At 48.0% G+C, this 14,494-nt stretch overlaps 1 protein-coding gene across 2 annotated transcripts in view; it reads left to right on the top strand.

The window, feature by feature from the left end:
- The window catches only part of CABLES1 (Cdk5 and Abl enzyme substrate 1), a 127,028-nt gene that overhangs the window by 7,154 nt on the left and 105,380 nt on the right, over nt 1–14,494 (top strand). The window lies entirely within an intron of this gene.

Raw genomic sequence — 14,494 nt, 5'->3', positions numbered from 1 at the left:
TCCGTAGTAACCTCTGTTGCTAAAGGGCCTTCAGGTTTACAAAGCACTGTTGTACATGTTGATATGTACAGACACCACAGAGGGGCAGGGGTCCAAGGTCAGAGTGGCCAGGGGGTGACTTAGGTTGCAGTGTTATCTGTCAGTTACGTAGAAAAGGAAATCTTGGTGTTGAGACTTAATGCCTGGTATCATTTATTCATTCAACACACATTGAACACAATGAGTATCAATCGTGAGTCACCACTGTCCTAGTCATGGGAGATGGAGGCATAAACATGGTCCCTGTCTGTGTTGGGTGACATAAGTAAACGGGCGAGTTGGTAGAGTGGTGAGTGGTTAGAGGTGAGCATGTTGTTTGAACTCCCCCCACCCAGGGAGGGGTGCAGGGACATTTCACACTCTTCCCTGTGGGAGCTGGCACAGGGCCTTGGACACAGTATTTTTACTTAACGAATACGTGGCAGGCATTATTCTAAGCACTTTATGGGGACTGAGTTCATACCTAGAAACACCCTGAGACAGTACTACCATTACCTCCATTTGGAAGCACAGAGAAGTTAAGTAACTTGTCTGGGGTCCTGTGCTCTGACCCGCCTCCCTCTGCTGTGCTACAGTTTATGGGTCAGGCTCATACATGCTTGTTAAACAGGCTTCAGCTGAACTGAGCAGAAATGGACCTAAATGGCCTCAAAGGTTACCGATCACTTGTGATTTCCTTGTTTCAGTTTCCACTTTTCTGTCACCTAGGGAAGACCTCTGTGCACTTGGGCCCAAAGGACAGGCCAGGTAAATAGGGATTCCTGTGACTCTGGCAATTAACTCCCGCCCGCTGCCTGCCCGTGCTTCGTCTCTTTTTGGCCACAGCTGAATCCCTGACACCTTTATTGCGTCTCTTACTCACCTGCTATATTACATGTCTTGCGTTATTTAGAGCGTGGTGCAATTAGCAAGAGGAACCTGGCCTCCCAAAGTTTAAAGCTCTCCTGGGTCCTCATCTGTGAAATGGGAATGGTACCACCACCTCTTCCCTGGGCGGGTTTCCTCCTGTATCTTCTCAGCATCACCCTTTCCCCAGCTGCCCCAGTGGCTGTTTATAAATAACACTTTCTTGGAAAAACCACACCCACTCGTGCAAGTCTTGCCTTTGGCTGCCTTTGCGCTACAAGGACAGAATCGAGTAGTTGCGACAGAGACCACATGGCCTATTCCCTGGCTTGTCACAGAGTCATTGTGCTGCCCCTGCCCTTGCACAGTGCTCTGTGCCCGGGAGGTGTGCAGGTCCCCTTGGCCCCTTCCTGCCCGTCTGCACAGCCTGGATAATGTGGTGGCCCGAGGGGCTCCTGCCTTGTGTTTGGACCCCTGTCGATCCCTCCCCTCTGGGCTGTCAGAGGGACCCTTATGAAACCCACATCTGATCCTGCCAGTCTTGAATTCCTGGTATTTCAGACGAGGCAGCTGTTGGCTTGGGTCCTGGTTGCCGCTGCAACCTCCCCCGCTCCCACACACCCTCTGAGGCCTGTTGCTGCCATACTGTGTTGTCTTTACAGAGGGCACCCACGCTGCTCCGTGCCCCAGGCTCTGGCGCTGTCAGGCTTCTCCTGGGGCAAGGTCCCCACCGCCTTCCCGCAAGTGGCCCCTTCTTTCCATCTCCCTCACCCACAGAGCCAGCTGCTGCCCTCCCCATGCTCGCACACTCTCCTGGCTGGGCCTCTTCCTTCCCTGTGGGTCTGTGCTTCAGCCCTGGCCTGACTGGAGGGCCCCTCCTCCGTGCTCTGGTCAGAGCTTGGCGATGGATTGCCCTGGGGCCAGCTTTTGGTGAAACAGACCACATCTCTCCTCCATAGGGAACACAAACGAAACTCCAATGCCCTAACAGTAAGAGTAGGAAAATTTGATTCTAACTGTTCCCCCACCCCGCAACGTTCTAGGTCTTTGTTTTTATCCAGCAGTTGCTCCTGACTCTTGATTTGCTAAAACAATCCGTCTTGGGGCTCAGGTGACACAGATTGTGGAGGCTGCCCCACCCAGCCCACCCCACCTGTGCCTGTCTCTCCCACCCCCCCCCCCCCCCGCCCGAGGGAGGTGACTTGTATGGAGTTCTGAGCACCTCTCGTGTGCCACATACTTCATGTATGTTGTTTTATTTGTGTGGCAGTCTGTGAAACAGGTTGCCTACTTTAGAGCTGAGAGGACTGAGGCTGGATGGTTAAGGACACTTGTCTAAGGCCACAAAGCTGGAATCTAGAACTAGAATTGAACCCTGGTTTTCCTGGCTTCTAAGCTGGGTTTCTTGTAGACCCTGTAGTGTCTTGGAGCTGACTCCTACCTACTTATTAGAGACGATTGAGGAATCTGAGCTGGTTGATAATCTGAAATACGTTGTGGTGGGAATATTTACACCACAGGAATTGGCCAGTGCTACAAGTCAAGGTTTTTCTTTTTCCCCTTCCAGAGAGTTGGTTATCAGCATGTGCACCTAAGGCTTTACCACACATCTTTTTAAATTAAAAAAAACTTTTTTTTTTGAGACGGAGTCTCACTCTTGCCAGGCTGGAGTGCAGTGGCGCAATCTCGGCTCACTGCAACCTCTGCCTCCTGGGTTCAAGCAATTCTCCTGCCTCAGCCTCCCAAGTAGCTGGGATTAAAGGCACCTGCCACCATGCCCAGCTAATTTTTTGTATTTTTAGTAGAGACGGGATTTCGCCATGTTAGGCAGACTGGTTGCAAACTCCTGAACTCTGGTGCTGCCCGCCTCAGCCTTCCAAAGTGCTGGGATTATAGGCATGAGCCACCGCGCCTGGCCTAATTTTTGTATTTTTAGTAGAGATGAGGTTTCACCATGTTGGCCAGGCTGGTCTCGATCTCTTGACCTCGTGATCCGCCCGTCTTGATGTTGTGGTCCACATGCCTCGGCCTTCCAAAGTGCTGGGATTACAGGTGTGAGCCACTGCGCCCGGCTCACACATCCTTTTTGTTCTGTTCTCCTCTTTGGGTGCTGTGCAAAATGTTGCTATCAGAGGAAGCATGTTGAAAACCAGAAGTTTTTATAAGAATCTGCTGCTTAACATAATGATGTAAATTTTCCCCTGGGTCACCACTATCCATTTTTTCCACTTCAGAAAAACATCTTTCCCCCTCAAGTTTCTGCCTGTGTACCATTTAAACAGCAAACTTTTCACAGATTCTGGGGCTCAGACTGCTTAGTATTACATACAGGAATCATGAAATCATTAGCTATTACTTTGTTTGACCAACTGTGTAATGTTGTGTTTTTATGTTTGATTTTGAAAAGCCTCTAGGAACGTATAATCAATTGGAGTTTCCTAGTTTGTCTTTTCCTCTTTGTTTGTGTTAGTAGTTTGGATGGCTGCACACTAGATCATATTTAACGAGGTTATTCATCGTGGTTCGGTGCTTATTGCCGCACATTTGGTCCCAGACGAGAGCTTGTAAAGCAGAACGTGCAAATACCAGGGGCTTAGGACTTTGGGATATTGTAATTATATGTGTGTGCAAGAGGGATCCAATCTTGTCCCTGGTTTAAAGCGCAGGGTATATGTAAATCTAAGTTAGGTTTTACAATAAATAGAAGAAAAAGCATTCAACCAGAGACTAGTAAAATATTCAAGAATGCCAAAGATGTTTATGTGCCTGGCACATTGATTTGTATTTTAAAGCACTTTACTCATTGACCAAATTATTTATAAAGCAAAATGTCTACTTTGATAGTTTTAGGAAGGGCTGGGTTGGAGAGGTAGAGGAAGGAATGTGAGGAGCTGGAAGATATTCAGAGTCTGACGTTTTTTGCTTAAGGACAAAAACTGGCATGTTAGGAGGACAAATGGTTGATGTGATGTTGAATGGTAGTTCTTTTTTTAATCTTTTGGAGACGAAGTCTTGCTCTGTCGCCCAGGCTGGAGTGCAATGGCATGATCTCGGCTCACTGCAGCCTCTGCCTCCTGGGTTCAAGTGATTGGCCAGGCTTGTCTCGAACTCCTGACCTCAAGTGATCAGCCTGCCTCAGCCTCCCAAAGCACTGGGATTACAGGCATAAGCTACTCTGCCCGGCCTGAATGGTAGTTCTTGATGAAGTATTTTATTTATTGAGTTGAATAAAGTTTGTTTTTGGAGGGTGAATAGTGAAGAAGGAAGATGAGATTACAAATGTCTAAAGTAATTGTGGGATTCCATTTATCCATCACAAAACAATTGATAATATTGTAAGTTCTGTTTATTTGTTTGATACTTAACAGCTTAAGAAGTGCTTTTAAAAAAATCAAGTAATTTTCAAAAACGCAATGTGGTAGCTGTTTTATGGATTTGAAAGTCACCGTATGTAGTGGAGCTAGAGTTTTAAACTTTACATTTTCTAAGTTGAGAGTTTTAAAACAAAAACTCTATTATAGCTGTACCATTTTAAGAAAAACGTAAGAAAGAATCCATTGAGTACTGTAAAATTTTATTCTCCTTCCAGTCTCAAATCTTCTACTTGTGTATTTGTTAACCAAAATGCTAGGGCCTCGTCTGTTTCAGACCTATGGGCCGGAGTCAATCAAGGTCAGTATGTTAAAGTACAAAGAAATATTGTGCTATAGTTTTGGCTAGCCGGCGCCTTCTCATCCAGTGAGCATGCTGATTTTCACGTGATAACCTCGGGCAGGCCAATACAACCCGGATTTGGGACCAGAGTCATGGAAAATTTTCCCAATAACAACAGCTCTCTCCAGATAGTATTAATAGCTTGGTATCAGTTCCTCCCGCAGGGAGTAAGCTCCTTCTCCTTCCTGCACCCCTGCCCCTAGGCCTCTGTCTCAGCAAAATGGGTGAGCAGAAGAGTGGAAAGACCAGCTTCGGAGCTCTGTAGCTCTGCCGCTCAACAGCACCTTTTGGACAGCACGTGTCACCACTCTGAACCTCATGTTCTCACCTGTAGAATGGGATAAGGGCGCCAGTCCGTTTGGGGTGTTGCAAATATTAAAATAAGAATGCAGAATGCAACACTAAACACCTAGCAGAGGTTTGGCCCTTACTGATTGAGCAGGAAGATTGTAATTGTTATTTCCATTCACAATTGCACTGCACCTTACACTGTCCAAGAAGCCGTTGAGAAACATGACAAGGTCTGCTCTGATCATGAGGAGCCGATCCTGAACAGCTACCTTGCTGCATTGTTTTAGTTTCATCAGTAGTAGTGAAATCAGATCAGCAAAGAGAAACAGTACCCCTCTGTTAGGGTCTGCATTTTGCCCCTGCTTACACTGGAACCTTGACAATTTGTTTTGCCAAAATAAATCAAGGTAGGGGGAATTCCCATGTTCATCCTCGTACCTTTAGAGCGGTGAGGCTGTGAGGTGAAGAGCAGCAGTTGGTTTTGCCCACACGCGGGCCCAAGAAGATGCTGCCCTACTTGGAGGGTCCTGCAGCCCCCGTGGGGCACATGCTGGGGGAGGGCTACCTCCAGAGACAATTTGGGAAGACACACCTTTCCTCACTTATTAGCAGAGCTGTAGCCCTCATTCCATGGTCTGTGTGGTGCCTGCTTGGCCTCCATTTCTTTTTTTTTTTTTTTTTTTTTTTGAGACAGTCTCGCTCTGTCACCCAGGCTGGAGTGCAGTGGCACGATCTCGGCTCACTTCAAGCTCCGCCTCCTGGGTTCATGCCATTCTCCTGCCTCAGCCTCCCAAGTAGCTGGGACTACAGGCGCCTGCCACCACGCCTGGCTAATTTTTTGGACAGGGTTTCACCGTGTTAGCCAGGGTGGTCTCAATCTCCTGACCTTGTGATCTGCCTGCCTTGGCCTCCCAAAGTGCTGGGATTACAGGCGTGAGCCACAGCGCCTGGCCCGCTTGGCCTCCATTTCTAAGCAGGATACCCTCTCCGGTGTGGATACCCTCTCCTCAGGGTCTGTGTGACCGTGACGTGGAGTTGAGTTGGGTGTTACGTGGGTGACTTGGCCTTACCTTTCAACCCCGTTTCCCCTCTGCACATGGCTTCCACCTCCTCTCCTTGACCCCATGGTTGGTTGGGTCTTTGTCCAGGGATCCCAGATATCGCCCATTTGGCATTGGGTCAGCGGGGACTTCCGTGTCAATTCTACGCACACATCTGCATGCCAGGCAAGTGTGGTCTTGTTCTTCAGAGATAAATGGGGCCCAGTGCCCATTCCAGAAGAGGACAGCCCAGCACAAGGCAGCTGGACTCTGGGGCAGCAGGACAGCTTAGGGGCCACCATTCCTGAAGTGGGAGCAGTGGTTGTCCTGGAGATGCCCTTAGAACTGGACCCTCAGGTCAGCTGTGACCTCATAGTGGGTGCACTGTGGCAAAGCACACTGGATGCTTGGTTTAAGACGGTGAGTTTAATCTGGAGGAAAATGGGAAGACTTTGAATAGGAATAGGTGTGAGCAGAGCTGGATTTTTCAAAACTGGAGACAGGTTGAATGGAGGAAGGAAACTGTAGCAGTGCTCTTGTTTTGAGATGGAATATTGCGCTGTCTGCCCATGCTGGAGTGCAGTGGTGCAATCTCGGCTCACCGCAACCTCCCAGGTTCAAGCCATCCTCCTGCATCAGCTTCCTGAGTAGCTGGGACTACAGGTGTGTGCCACCATGCCTGGGTAATTGTGTGTGTGTGTGTGTGTGTTTAGTAGAGATGGGGTTTCACCATGTTGGCCAGGCTGGTCCCCAACTCCTGACCTCAGGTGATCCACCTGCCTCAGCCTCCCAAAGTCCTGGGATTGCAGAGGTGAGCCACTGTGCCCGGCCTCATGCTTTTTGTTTTTAACCCCTTTGGCATCCTAATTGTCTCGAGATAAATCAACCTATAGTCATCCAAAATTTTTGCTTTTAGGAAGTTTGTCTACTTTTTTTTGAGATGGAGTCTCGCTCTGTTGCTCAGGCTGGAGTACAGTACTGCAATCTTGGCTCACTACAGCCTCTGCCTCCAGGGCTCAAGCCATCCTCCCACCTCTGCCTCCTCAGTAGCTGGGACCCACAGGCATATGCCATCTCACCAGCAAATTTTTGTATTTTTGGTGGAGACAGGGTTTCACCATGTTGCCTAGGCTGGTCTCAAACTCCTGAGCTCAAGCAGTCTACCAACCTCAGTCTCCCAAAGTGCTAGGATTACAGGAGTGAGCCACTGTGCCCAGCCATGGAATTTTTGGAAAAAAAGCTAAACTCCATCCTAGATTCATCTGTTTTTGTTTGATTCTTTGGTGCGGTAGCCCAGTAGTTTTCAGAATGTGCTCTCTGGACCAGCCGTGGCCAGGAACTCGTTAGAAACACGATCCCCAGACCCAGCCTCAGACCCACTGGGTCAGAAGCTCTGGGGCGGGGCCAGCAATCTGTGTTTCAACAAGGCCACTACATGCGCCTGTCGCCCATTCACGCTTGGGAGCTGCCACTGTGGACAAAGCCTTGTGTACCTCCAGCTTTACTGGACCTTCTGAAAGATGTGAACAGCATCTAGTGCTCCAGAAAGGATTTTATTTATTCTAGCACAAATCGACGGAAGTTATCTCTGATGCAGGGCTTGGCTTCCCTGGTAATGCAAGGTTGAGACTTGGCATCACCACCATTAGGCTCGCCACTCCTTTTCTATCGCCGACATGGCCATGCTATATCTCCAGTGAACTTCTAGGCTTGGCTCCGACGAGTCCCTTCTGCATTGGCTTTCTCTGCCTCCTTGTGTCTGGGGTATCTGTTCCCTCTGTGTCCTAAAGCATTTCCTCTCTGCCCTGTGCCAAGCACTGGGATACAGGGGAGCCCCGGAGGGGTGGGACCCTTGCCACCACAGACCTTAGTGTCTCATGCTGGCAATGGGGAAAAGAGGCAACCAAACCAACTACAAGTAGACTAAACTCTGGAGGTTCTGTGAAGGGTTATGGGAGTCTGTGAACATCTATTAGGTGTTGTGGCTGGGAAAGGCTTTCTCAGGAAGATGAGAAAACAGTTCACCACCGAGAGATGGGACGCAGGCTTCAGGCACAGGGAGCCATGTGTTCTAGGGTCCTGAGATGCCAATACACTTGATCTGTTGCAGGAAGAAGACCAGGGTGGTTGGAGCATAGTGAACTTGGGGAGCCAAGGGGGCTGACCTGAGAATTGAGAAGATGCCTCATAACGCCAAGAACTCTCATTGTCTTTATTAGAAGCCGCTGGGGAGCAGAGTGCCCTGGCCTGTGTTTTAAGGTCCTGCTGACTGCCGTGGATTGAACGAGGGCAGGCATGGATGTGAAGAGACCTCTGGGAGCCACTTGCCTTTAGGTGAGAGCATCCTGCTGAGACACACAGTAGTCTGGGCAGAGGTAGAGGTGGTGAGGGGTGGATGGATGGCAGGTGCGTCTTGGAGGTAGAACTGATAGAACTTGTAGGTGACTTGAATGTTCCCTGCCATTGTGGAGCTTCTGTCTAATTGGAGAGAGGCTCTTGAGTAATCCACTGACACATGGAAGACTGCAGGTCTGGGGTGAGTCACAGAGTGGGGACAGCCTTGATCCTGTTGACCTGTGATAAGTGATGGTGGATTGGACTCCACTGTGGCAGGTTAAGGAAGGCTTGCATCGGGAGGTGACTGCTGAACTAAGGTCCAAGAATGGATAGGTATCAAGGACTTGACAAGGGCTAAGAAGGATTGGGGCAGACAGGAGGAGCAGCTTATTGGGAGAAACCCCACTCCCGATATTCAATGTGGGTTCTTTTCTATTTCCCTAAGCGTCGGCTGGTCTGAGAAATAAAGGAAAAGAGTACAAAAGAGAGAGATTTTAAAGCTGGGTGTCCGGGGGAGACATCACATGTCGGCAGGTTCTGTGATGCTCCCTGAGCCGTAAAACCAGCAAGTTTTTATTAGCGATTTTCAAAAGGGGAGGGAGTGTATGAATAGGGTGTGGGTCACAGAGATCACATACTTCACAAGGTAATAAAATATCACAAAGCAAATGGAGGCAGGGTGAGATTAACATTGCTAATGAAGTTTCCACCCGCATTGTCATTGGTAACATCTTATCAGGAGACAGGGTTTAAGAGCAGATAACCGGTCTGACCAAAATTTATTAGGCGGGAATTTCCTCATTCTAATAAGCCTGGGAGCGCTACAGGAGACGAGGGTTTATTTCATCCTTTTGTCTTCGACCGTAAAAGACAGCCACCCCTAAAGCGGCCATTTTAGAGGCCTACCCTCGGGGCCACATTCTCTTTCTCAGGGATGTTCCTTGCTGAGAAAAAGAATTCAGCGGTATTTCTATTTGCTTTTGAAAGAAGAGAAATATGGGTGTGTTCTGCCTGGCTCACTGGCAGTCAGAGTTTAAGGTTATCTTCCTTATTCCTTGAACATTGTTGTTATCCTGTTCTTTTTTCAAGGTGCCCAGATTTCATATTGTTCAAGCACACATGCTCTACAAACAATTTACACAATCATCACCGGGTCCTGAGGCGACATACATCCTCCTCAGCTTACGAAGATGACGGGATTAAGAGATTTAAGTAGAGACAGGCATAGGAAATCACACGGGTATTGATTGGGGAAATGATAAGTGTCCATGAAATCTTCACAATTTATGTTCAGAGATTGCAGTAAAGACAGGCGTAAGAAATTATAAAAGTATTAATTTGGGGAGCTAATAAATGTCCATGAAATCTTCACAATTTATGTTCTTCTGCCATGGCTTCAGCCAGTCCCTCCATTCGGGGTCCCTGACTTCTTGCAACAGCAGCTGGTGCAGAACAGGGCCAGAAGGGCTCATGCAGGCAGGAGAAACAGCAGATGTGAAGAAACGAGAGCACTGATGCTCCAGGCAGGACACGGGGGCCACTTGCACCGCAGTGGTAATGAAGCGGGTGGAGAGAAGTGAATGGATTCAACAGAGACGTAAGGCACAATGGAGATGGATTAGATACAGAGCATGGGGAGTGGAGGGCATTGAGGAGATCCCAGGGTTTCTAGTCTATGGACTGACTGGGTGGCAGTGCCATCTCTGAGACAGGAGTGTTAGCTTGATTCAGTGTTATGAGTTTAAAAATGCTACCAAGGTAGGCATGGTGGCCTGTGTCTATAATCTTAGCTATCTAGAGGCTGAGGTGAGAGGATTGCCTGAGCCCAGGAGTCCAGCCTGGGCAACGTAGTGAAACCTTGTCTTTAAAAAAAATTAATGAATGAGCTAAAATGCTACCTGGAAGAAAAATTGTGCAACTAAAGATGACCCTATTTCTTCTCATTGCATGTTTCTCCCCCTAATCCTGTGCCGTTGCTGTCCTGATGGCTTGAGGTAATACATCTGTAGGGTCATAAGTAACTTGTTGATTGAATATTTATATATGGAGATTTTCCTTTTTCTCCTAAGGTGGAGAATGATATTTATAGTTAGAGATCATCTCAAGTTTATAATCCTGGTCTGATTTTTTTTTTTTTTTTTTTTTTTTTTGAGACTGAGTCTCACTCTGTTTCCTAGGCTAGAGTGCAGTGACGAGATCTCAGCTCACTGCAACCTCTGCCTCCTGGGTTCAGGCGATTCTCATGCCTCAGCCTCCTGAGTAGCTGGGATTACAGGCACCTGCCATCATGTCTGGCTAATTTTTTGTATTTTTAGTAGAGATAGGGTTTCATCATGTTGGCCAGGCTAGTCTCAAACCCTTGACCTCAAGTGATCTGCCTGGCTCGGCCTCCCAAAGTGGTGGGATTATAGGCTTGAGCCACTGTGCCAGGCCTTGGTCTAAAATATATATATATTTTTTCTTTTTTGAGACAGAGTTTCACTCTTGTTGCCCAGGCTGGAGTGCAATGGCGTGATCTTGGCTCACTGCAACCTCCACCTCCTGGGTTCAAATGATTCTCCTACCTCAGCCTCCCAAGTAGCTAAGATTACAGGTGCCCACCACCATGCCCTGCTATTTTTTGTATTTTTAGTAGAGACAGGGTTTCACCATGTTGGCCAGGCTGGTTGTGAACTCCTGACCTTGTGATCTGCCCACCTTGGCCTCCCAAAGTGCTGGAATTACAGACACGAGCCACCGTGCCCGGCTGGTCTGACATTTTTAATGTTACTTTTTTTTCTCCTCCCAGGCTGGAGTGCAGTGGCATAGTCTCGGCTCACTGCAGCCTTGACCTCCTGGACTCAAGCGATCCTCCCACTTCAGCCACCCAAGTAGCTGAGCCTACTGGCATGCCCTACCACACCTGCCTACTGGCATGCCCTACCACACCTGCCTACTGGCATGCCCTACCACACCTGGCTAATTTTTATATATTTTTTTTTTTGTGGAGACGAGATTTCACCGTCTTTCCCAGGCTGATCTCAAACTCCTGGACTCAAGCCATCTGCCTGCCTCGGCCTCCCAATGTGCTAGGATTTCAGGCATGTGCCACTATGACCAGCAATATTACCTTTTAAGATGAATTTTGAACGTAACAATTAAAAAAAAGTAGGCTAGGGCCAGGTACAGTGGCTCATGCCTGTAATCCCAGCACTTTGGGAGGCTGAGGCGGGCAGATCACTTGAGGTCAGAAGTTCTAGACCAGCCTGACCAACATGGTGAAACCCTGTCTCTACTAAAAATATAAATAGTAGCCAGGCGTGGTGACACATAACCTGTAATCCCAGCTACTCGGGAGGCTGAGGCAGGAGAATTGCTTAAACCCGAGAGGTGGAGGTTACAGTGAGCTGAGATCGCACCACTGCACTCCAGCCTGGGTGACAGAGCAAGACTCCATCTCAAAAAATGAAAAATAGGCCAGGCACCATGGCTCATGCCTGTAGTCCCAACACTTTGGGACGCTGAGGTGGGCAGATCACTGAAGACTAGGAGTTTGAGACCAGCCTGGCCAACATGGCAAAACGCTGTCTCTACTAAAAATACAAAAATTAGCTGGGTATGATAGCGCATGCCTGTAATCTCAGCCACCTAGGACGCTGAAGCACAAGAATAGCTTGTAACTGGGAGGCGGAGGTTCCAGTGACCTGAGGTCACACCACCCACTCCAGCCTGGGTGACAGAGCAAGACTGTCTCAGAAAAATTTGTAGAAATACCCCAAATCAGATTTCATTCATTCAATTTCAGTTGAACACATAGAGTCTTTTAATTAAAAAAAAATCTAGAGCAAGATCATTAGCTTTTTCAAACAATTTCTAGTTCAACTTGCACATGTTTGCACCTGATTGCCAAGTGCCAAGGTCTGAGCGATCACACATGGGAAGAAGATGCCTTCTGGAAACCGCGTAATCGTGTGCCATGGTGACTAAACAAGCACCTGGTGTGCTGTCCATTTGCTCTTGCTCGGCAAGTCAAATTAAGGCTGAGGTGCAGTCTCCACATACAGCAGCAGTTTACGTCTTTCTCCCATGTTATTGGTGGTTTTTCATAATAGCGTGCCTATTGTACTTTATGATCGACTGAGCCATAGGGAAATTGCACATCCTACATCTGCCCGTTCCTTAATCTCCTTGAGCCTCGGTTATCATCTGTAAAGAGGAGGAGACGATATTTAACAATCGGGTGCCTCATAGTGTGACCGCGAAGAGCAAATCTGAGATCTCTGTAAGGTACTTATAGTACCTAGAATGTAGGTCTCAGTAAATATCTGATAATGACTCTTGTATCCCATATACTCTGCTGGGGCTGTGCAGATTTTGTGGGAGCTGATGTCACCATGTCAGTAAGGGATTTGAACTTTAGAGAATTGAGTTTTCTCACCAGGTCACGTAGAGCGGGGATCCCTTCTAACGGAAGCCCATCCTCTCCCTCTCCGTTCTCTTGCGTTTTGACACTTGTGACATTTTATCTAAACAAGTTTTGTGACCTTCCTGAACAAAACAGGTTGTTTTAGGATGGGGCGGGGTTTCCGGACACCTGTACTGTTCAACACTTGCACTGTGTAAGAACATACACTGATATGTCACCCATCCAGTCCCTGTTAGTGGGAAGCTGCTACGTGTGTACAGAATGACTAAACCAGACTTTTTTATTTGACCCTGTTTGCTACAAACGTAATCGAATAATTGGGGCCTGGCAGATTGGAAGCAATGGAAACAAAATATTTCAATCCAGTACTCTTGTGAGCAGCAGCATTTCACAGAGCCAGAAATAATTTCGCCTGTAGAGCTTATTAAGAAGCGCAACGTTCGTTATGCGTAACTTTAGTTCTGTTAGAGCCAAGAAAATAAAAGTCAAGGCTGAAGTATAAGGAAATGAATAAGATACATGGAGGCTGGTGAGATCTGGAATAAAAAAATATTTACATAGGAGTTCAGCTTTGATTTTATATTGTCACAAATTGGTACCAGATGCCTGCATTTCAGACAGACTCCTGAGCTGATCCCGGAGTGTGAGTTGGGAAGCAAATCACTTTGCCATTTGGAATGCCGATTGATATTTTAGGAGTTTCTTTTTGTTTTCAAAGGGAAAATAATGCATATTACAGACCTAGAAAACAGAACTTTTATAAATGGCAATTAACAGAAGATGCCCAAGGGAGGAAGTCTCCAGTTTCTTTTTATAACCCTGGCAAAAGTATTGGAGGTGACATTTTATTAGCATTGGCATCTCCCGCTTTCACTGGGAGCTAGTTCAGCCTTGTGTAGCTGTGTCCAGAGCTGGTAGCTTCATTTCCATTTTCCTTCAGCCCCAGGGAGAAACACAAGCGTATTTCTGTCTGGGGCAGCAGGACCTCATGTGGTCTCCACGTGGCAGGATCGCAGAATCTCGGGGTGGCGGTACACATTTTCCCCTATGGCTTTAAGAAAATAGCTTTTTCATTTTGAGTCTTAGGTTTGGTCTCAACAGTGCTTGCTTAGCCTCCAGGCTGTTTTTCTTGCTGGTGTTCGAATGACTCATAAAATGAGCTTGGAGTGGTCTGACGCCTCTGCCTCCTCCCTTGAATGCTTTCTAAGAGGGGTTGCCATGTAAGAATATATGCTGATTTTCCCACGGAAGCTGTCAGAGGATCGCCTGGGTGACCCAGAAAACCGAGTCTGGGTTTTTGGCTCCCACCTTTGGATGCTGATGGTCTTTTGTTGGGAATCGCTCTCTGAGGCTCAGCCTGGAAAAGCGGGACGTCAGTCCTGATGTGGGCCAGCAGCGGGGCTGGAGGGTGGTGTGAGTGGCGTGAGGTCATCTGGAACAGAGGGGGCTCCATGGAGGGTCCTCCAGCCCCCAAGACCAGCCTTGGTATTTCCTACAGGGGCTGGGCCGTAGGCTCTCACATGGATGACAAGGAGCCGTGGAGGCCCTGGGAGGTAAGCCTGCCGTGTGCTTCTGAGCTCCATGGACCTTGGATGGAAGGACGAGAGCCCTTGTCTCTGCTCTCTGGGTTGATGCTGGCCAAAGGCTGCTTGGCTGTGAAAGGGAGGGAGACCTGGGGGCCCAGCGGGCACCAAGATTGTGTGTTTCCTCTTTCGCTTCAGGACCCCTGGATGTCAGTGCCTGTGCTTTGTCCTCCTACGGTAGCTGCCTCTACTCTGAGGGAGTGAATTTTCATTATACAGCTTTTAGCTAATATAGTCAA

This window comes from Macaca fascicularis, chromosome 18 (genome assembly GCF_037993035.2).
Source record: "Macaca fascicularis isolate 582-1 chromosome 18, T2T-MFA8v1.1".
NCBI lineage: Eukaryota > Metazoa > Chordata > Mammalia > Primates > Cercopithecidae > Macaca > Macaca fascicularis.
The sequence above is the reverse complement of the archived record's forward strand: the minus strand, read 5'-3'. Positions and strand labels throughout refer to the sequence as shown.